Raw genomic sequence first — 7,781 nt, forward strand, 5'->3', positions numbered from 1 at the left:
AGGGAGGAAGGAAAGAGAGAAAGAAAACAAAAGATGAATTGCCCTAGGGAGAGCTGCTCTCAGAGCCCTCTCCAAAGTGCTAAAGAGCAATGATGTCAGTCTGGTTATGAAGGTGCACCTAATTCAGGGCATGGTCTTCAAAATTACTCGCTATGAAACAGGCCATTGTCTTCGCAATTACTTGCTATGAATCAGAGGGCTGACAGAAGAATAATTGATGCCTTTGAGTTGTGGTGCTGGAGAAGAGTATTGAACATACCATGGACTGTCAAGAGAGCAAGTAGGTTTATTCTAGAGAGCAAGAAACCAAGCTGCTCTTTGGAGGTAAGGATTTTGAAGCTCCATCTCACATACTTGGGACATATGGCCAGGAGGGACCAGACCTTGAAGAAGGAGACCATGCTTGGAAGGGTGGAGGGACAGCTAGAGCAGAGTTCAGAACGACATAGGGTTGCTATGAGTTGCAGGCAACTCAATGGCTCATAACAACAAAGGAAAAGAAATGTCTCGACAGACGCATGAAAGTTTACAAAGGAATTTGATCACTTAATTAAAAATATTTGAAATGAGGGAGCTCTGGTGGCCTAGTGGCAAGGAACTGCACTGTAATCCCAAAAGGGAGGGGTTCAAATCCACAAGATGCTTTGCTGGAGAAGGAGGGACAGTCTCTTGCTGTACCAGTCATATCCTATTTGATGGCACACACACACACAAAAATAATAATAATAATAATAATAATAATAATAATAATAAAACATTTGAAATGGCATGCAGTGACTTAAAGGGTCTTCCCACATCGTGCTGTTCTGCTCTTGAAAAGCAGCAAATTATTTCAGCCACACAACAGTGGGCGGATTCATTTCAAGCCAACAACCACAATTTAGAATCTGGGAACACAGCCGTTTCCCTACAAGATCCCTCATGGACTTACCAAGTATATCAGGCAGAGAACAGAGGATGAGCTGCTAGAGATGATATGCAAATTTGTCTATTAGAAGGCATAAAAGAAATCTGTTAAGCCAATACATTTTTCCCAGCTTGCAGAAATCACTTAGAATAAGGGAGGGAAACCTATTGCATTCCAAGGCTGTCTAGTAGAAGCTCTCGGTGACACGCTAATCTAGTCCTTGAATCAGCAGAGGGGTGGTTTAGTGTTTTATAAATACTTTCTTAATCAGTAAGCCCCAGACAATTTGCAGAGAGTTGCGCGAACGAGCCCTTGGTCACAAGGAGGATTCTAGTGAACTTTTAAAGTTTGCCACCATGGTCTTCAATAACCACAACCTGGAAGAAGATAGAAAAGGGTGGCAAAGCTGATGGGAGCAATAGATGATACTCAACTGCCAGATGCGAGAAGGAACAGAAGGCCTACAGTGGCTTTTGTGATTGCCGCCAAGTGAGGCATGTCAGAAAGGAATGCAGACGAGGACCTCAAAAACTGGAATGTGGGAAAAAACAAACAAAAAACCAACCCCAAACCAAAAAAATAATAATGATTGGAATGTGAGGGAGAAGGAATAGAATTTCGCATCCCTTGATACCAGTGTGGAAGGCCAGGTCACTGGGCAAATGATGGCTCACAGCGCTCCAGGATCCAAATGGTCTCAAGGAAGCAGCTGATTCTGAATGACAAGAATCTACTCCCCCCACCCCCCACCGGCTCCTCTCCATCTCAGAGCGTAATGTGGATGGAGGAGTGAGTCTATTGTATATATTTTGTTGGAAAGAAGATCCTTCCCCTACCAGAAGAGATCTTTTTTGTTAGGCTTAAAACTGTGTCTGATGTGGTAAGAATTATGTAGATGCACCCCCTCCTCTGATAGCACTGGAAAGGGCAAGGTTCAAATTTGTTATTTGTACAAATGATCACTATGAGTTGGAGTCAACTTAACATTACTTGAAAATAACAAAATAATCCTTTTATATTAATCCTATTTTCTCTTTGTCTTCAAATGGTACATCATCAGAGAATATGAAAGGGGAATAGCTTGGTCCTGATGTGGTAGCTAGGGGAGAAAATCTTACAGACTTTTGAGTCAGCAATCCTAAAGTGAAATCTCCGGAAGGATTGAAATCACATTTCCTAGCTTAGTTAGGACACAGTTCTAGACAGATAACTTACTCCCCACCAATGCAGCAATAGACAATCACCATCAGGTTGAAGTAATAGTCTGTCTTCCCTTCAATGTGTCAGATTGGTCCTGATGTGATCACACCAAGGACTGCACCATAGGCTACTGGCCCCCCCAGTGGCCTAGGAGATGTAGTAGCAGAGGTCGTGGGAACTGTCACTGCAGTTGCCCAATGGAGATTTGGTTAAACTATCGACCTCACTGGAGTGACACACTCTCTCTCTCTGTGTGTGTGTATATATATGTGTGTGGTTTTGTTGTTGTTGTGTACCATCAAGATGGAACTGACCAGTAATTGACCCTCCAGGTTTACAGAGGCAGTTAATTAAAGGAATTAATTAAAATGAGATTGCCCATCCTTCTCCCATGGATTCTAACTGCCTGCCTTTGGAATTGCAGTGCAGTTTCTTACCACTAGGCCACTAGAGCCCCCTATATATGTATATGCCTGGCCCTAGATTTTGTGTTGGTAGAACCAGGTGGCGCATGTGCCATGATTAATCCTGGTTATATATGAGTTTTACCTTTTATAGGAGGCGCAATGTCTTTGCTGTTGTTATTATGGCTAGAGTCATACCTTTTTTATTTTTATGTCTTTTTAATAGGTTTTATAAATTTATCTTTCAGATTACAAGCCTTCCAATGGAAAATTCTGCTGATACAAGGATATTACCAAGTGGCCCCAACTGATGCCAATACCCTACATCCCTGAGACCTCATCATCATGGAAAATTAGAAGGTCAACAATAGCTGAAGAAGTGGATCCCATAGGTAGAACTATGTTCCAAAGTCAGCAAGAAGCCACCAGAATGAACCACGTCCAATTCCAAAAAGATTTTCAGGATCCATCTCTCTCAGGGGGGGCATGTCAGGGTCAGAGGGGACAAAGATGGTCATGAGAAACCAGAGAAGAAACAGGAAATGAAACCAAGCTGCAGCAGATGAAGCCAGTCAGTGCATTTTGACCCAGTGGGCAAGGGCCAATGAGGATGCACTGAAATGCCTGCCACTGCAGCAGGTGGGAGCTCAAGAGGAACCAGGAAGTGTTAAGATTCAAGTCATTCAAGGCTCCAGAAGGGTACAGCGTCTGCTCTCCCTTCTCGAGACTGACCCACTTTTGTCACCTAAGAGTATTTCTATTTCTTTGTAAATTTTTATCTATCTTAATAAACTTGTCTCTGTCATTAATTATCCTTCTGTCTACATTGTAGATTGAGCCTGGCTAACAAACCAGGCCCAGGAACATCCTAATAATTACGAGGGGCTAGTCCTTGGGAAAGGACATCATGCTAGGAAAGGTGGAAAGTCTATATCACTGACACAGTGACTGTAACAATGAGTTCAAGTAACAGAGATAATGAGAATGGCCCAGGACAGGGCAAGGTTCAGATCCATTCTTCATAGAGTCTTAGGAGTCTTAAGTAAACTACATAGCAACCTAACAACTATTCTTTACTTTCATAAACTCTTCAAATATTTCACCACAATTAAGCCACTGCACAATGCCTACTTTCATACTTAATAAGGGCAATAAATAAGTCTTTCTTTAACCATTGTTGCATGCTGAGGGTTTTGTAATCTCTTTGGGTGTTAAAATGTGTATTCTGAGGGAGCTCTGGTGGTTAAGTGGCAAGAAGCTGCACTGCAATCCAAGAGGTGTGTGGTTCGAATCCACCAGATGCTCTGCTGGAGGAGGGGCAATCTCCTCCTATACCAGAAAGATCCGATTTGACGGTACACACACACACATACATACACAGAAATAATAATTTTTTTAAAAATGTGTTTTCTGTTGAGCACTTTGTGGTTATTAAAGTTAGAAGTATATATAAAGAAATTATAACATTAAGAAATATGTTGTTATTCTTGATTGCTTTCAAGTAGAGCACGACTCACAGCAACCCTATGAAGCAAAAGTCCTGAGGAAATATGTATTGCACTTTTTCTTCTATTTTGGAGTCATAAAATTTGCCTTTTTGGAATCTATAAAGTTAATTCTCATATAAAAAGGAGATTATCACCCTTCTCCATTTGTATTTATGCATTGATTTTTGATGACCTCATGCATTCTTCAATCACATCCACCTCCTCTTTGATGGCTGGGCCTATTATTTTAGAGTAGCTTCAACACAGAAGTTGGATCTTTTTCAATCACACTATCCCTTTGGAACCTCAGGCTCAAGGCCCTTCAGCTTTGTGTGAAGCCACAACATAGCAGATCCAGCTGTCACCTTAATATCCATATCCAGGACATTACCCCATCATGCCAGCCATGGGTCTTAACCCAAACACTGGATTGATCATCCACTTCTTAAATAGCAGGCCTCAGAAAACCCTGTGAATAACAAATGAACATGAGTAGTTATGGTATTAGAGATAGAGACAGATTGGAATTCAATTAAAATGAGGAAAAATATCCTTTAATAGATGAAATATGGGATGTATGAAGTCTGGAAAACTAGAGCTTGTGAAAAATTACATGATGAAATGGAACATATGAACCTTAACTTTCTAGGCATCTGTGAGATGAGATGGGCCATCTTTGGACACTTTGAATCAGATAATCACATGATACACTACCCTTGGAATGAAAAAAGAAGAATGGTGTTACATTCATGTTGTTGGTTTTTTTTATGTGCTGTAAAGTCACTTGCAACTTATAGCAACCCTGTGTACTACAGCCCTGAAACCTGCTCTATCCTGTGCCAACTTTATTGTCTCCAGTAGACCTATCCCCATTTCCCCAGTCATTGTTTCAATCCATCGCATTTGTGGTCTCCTTCTCTTTCTCCATCCCTCCACCCTTCTAAGCATGACGTCCCTCTCCAAGGACCGGTCCCCTCATTGAAACATACCCAAGGTATGTTAGGCAAAGCTCCAGAATCTTTGCCTCCAAGGAGCAGGCTGACTTCATCTTCTCTAGAAAAGAACCTGTTTGTTCTCCTGGCAGTTCATAGTATATTCAAAACTTTTCTCCAGTTCCACAGCTCAAAAGCATCTATTCTCTTTCAATCATCCCTAGTCACTGTCCAGCTCTTTGACCCATAGCAAGCAATTGCAAAGACTATGGTCTGGTCAGGTGCACCTTAGTCTCCAGACTGATATCGTTGCTCTTCTGTATTCTGGAGAGGTCCCTGACATCCGACTTTCCCAGTGCAATTTGTCTCTTGATTTCCTGGCTGCTGGTACCAAGAGTGTAGACTGTGGAGCCAGGCAAACTAAAGCTGTTGACAATCTCTTCCTCTTCACCATGATGATGCTGCCAATTGGCCCAGTGGTAAGAGTCTTTTTTTTTTCTCTTTTTACTTCTTGATGTTAAGCTTCAATCCATATTGAAGGCTGCAATCCTTGATCTTCCACAGCAAGAGCTTCAGGTCCTCCTCAGTTTCAGCAAACAGGATTGTGTCATCTGCATTACACAAGTTGTTGATGAATCTTCCTCCAATTCTGATGCCACATTCCTCCTCATACAGCCCAGCCTCCCAGATGATAGTTAAGACAATTTCAAGTTCTATCCTGAAGTACAATGTGGTGAGTGAAAGGATATTATCGATACACATCCAAGGAAGACCTGTTACTAGTATTCAAATATATGTTTCCACAGCTAAAACTAAAGAGGAAGAAATTGAAGATTTTTACCAAATCTTGCAGTCTGAAATTGGCTGAACATTCAATCAAGATGCATTGATGATAACTGATAACCGGAATGCAAAAGTTGGAAACAATGAAGAAGGAACAGGAGTAGAAAAGTATGGACTTAGTGACAGAAAGAAGGCCACAAATAGAATTATTGAATTGTCTATGTTCAATAATTTATTAATCACAAATACCTTTTTTTAAAAAAAAATACAGATTCCAACCTTACACATGGTCTTACACCTTATGGTCTACAAATCAGACTGATCACATCTGTGGAAGGAATCGCTGAAGAAGCTCAGCAGCAGCCGTCAAAATCAGGCCAAGTGCAGACTGTGGAACAGACCATCAATTATTCATGTGCAAATTCAAATTGAGGCTGAAGAAAATGAAAATAAACCCACAATAACTAAAATATGATCTTGAGTCTACCCGATATGAATTTAAAAGTCATCCTAACAATAGGTGTGAAGCATGGAACACCAATGATCGAAGGCGAGATGAGTTGTGAGATGACATCAGGGATAATCACCCACAAAGAGAGCAAAAGTCCATTGCAGACAGATGAGAACAACACAAGTATATGGCTTTTATAAAATAGTAATTGCTTCTCTTCCAGTTTAGGAGACTAGAAGTCTAACTTGAGAGTGTCAGTTTTAAGGAAGGCTTTCTCTTTCTGGGTCTTATGGTTCTAGATGTTTCCTGCAGAGCGGCCCCAGTCTGAAAGGATATCCTCTGCTCCTGGCTCTTCTTTCTAGGTGGTCATGAGCTCTAATTTGTCTGATCTCTGCTTGCTTATGTAATTCCTTTATATTTCAGAAGATTTTCATTTGTATTCCTATAGAGTGCTTTCTAATTAACCTTACTTCTGCTAATCCTTCCTCATTACCATCACAGAGATTAGGGTAGGATAATTGCATCACATATTGCAGGATAATTACATAATACTGAGACTCATGGCATAGCCAAATTGACACATTTTGGGGGACAATATTTCAATTAGTAACATAGGCCCTTCATAGATTTCAAGCATTTTGTTTTTACCTGGGAGTATTTGTGCGCTCACTTTTCATCCTTTGAGATTTAATCTTCACAGTTCATTTGAGTACTGTTAATACCCAACAACAAGAGAGATGGCAAATATGATAAAATAAAAGTATATGCTCAATCTAAAGATATATTTTGGGTTGCTTTGCACAGGACAGGACCAAATTTGATTTATCAGTAGTGCTGTGATTATAGTGCTGCTAGAATATATGTGCTCAAGAGAACTGACTGTGATCTACGTGATCAGTGCAAAGTGAAAAGGAGAGTATTATAATCAGAGATAAAGTCATAAAATGTGTATTTTCTCTGAGGAACTGTTCATCTCTCATATTCAAGATGTGTATATAACAAATGTAACCACAGCATAATTTCTCAATGAGTAAGTTAGTTTTACAAGTCATAAAAATATCAATATTGGCAAGTTCTAGTAGCCTAGTGGCAAGAAACTGCACTGCAATCTCAGAGGTGAGCAGTTCAAATCCAACAGATGCTCTGCTGGAGAAGGAGGGACAATTTCCTCTTGTACCAATCAGGTCCAAATTGAAGGTACACATATGTACACATACACACACACACAAAAAAAATTTTAAAAATCAATATCTCAAGTCAGTCTGAAAGGAAAAGTAAAATAAAACACGTTATTGTTGTTGTTGTTATGTGCCATTGAGTTGACTGCCACTAATAGCGACCTTATGTACAACAGCCCTAAACCCTGCTATATCCCTTGCCAATCTTATTGTCCCCAATACACTCAACCCCATTATCCCAGTGACAGAATCAATCTGTCTCTTCAAGGGTCTTCCTCACCTGTGCAGTCCCTCTCCACAGACTGGTGCCTCTTTGCAACATGTCCAAAGTATGCCAGTTGAAGCTTTAGAATCCTTGCCTCCAAGGAGCAGCCTGGCTTCACCCTCTCCAGAAATTGTTTGTTCTCCTAGCAGTCTATGGTATATTCAATATTCTTCT

The sequence above is a fragment of the Elephantulus edwardii genome, unplaced genomic scaffold, assembly GCF_000299155.1.
Source record: "Elephantulus edwardii isolate Elephantulus edwardi_28Jun2011 unplaced genomic scaffold, EleEdw1.0 scaffold00032, whole genome shotgun sequence".
NCBI classification, from domain to species: domain Eukaryota; kingdom Metazoa; phylum Chordata; class Mammalia; order Macroscelidea; family Macroscelididae; genus Elephantulus; species Elephantulus edwardii.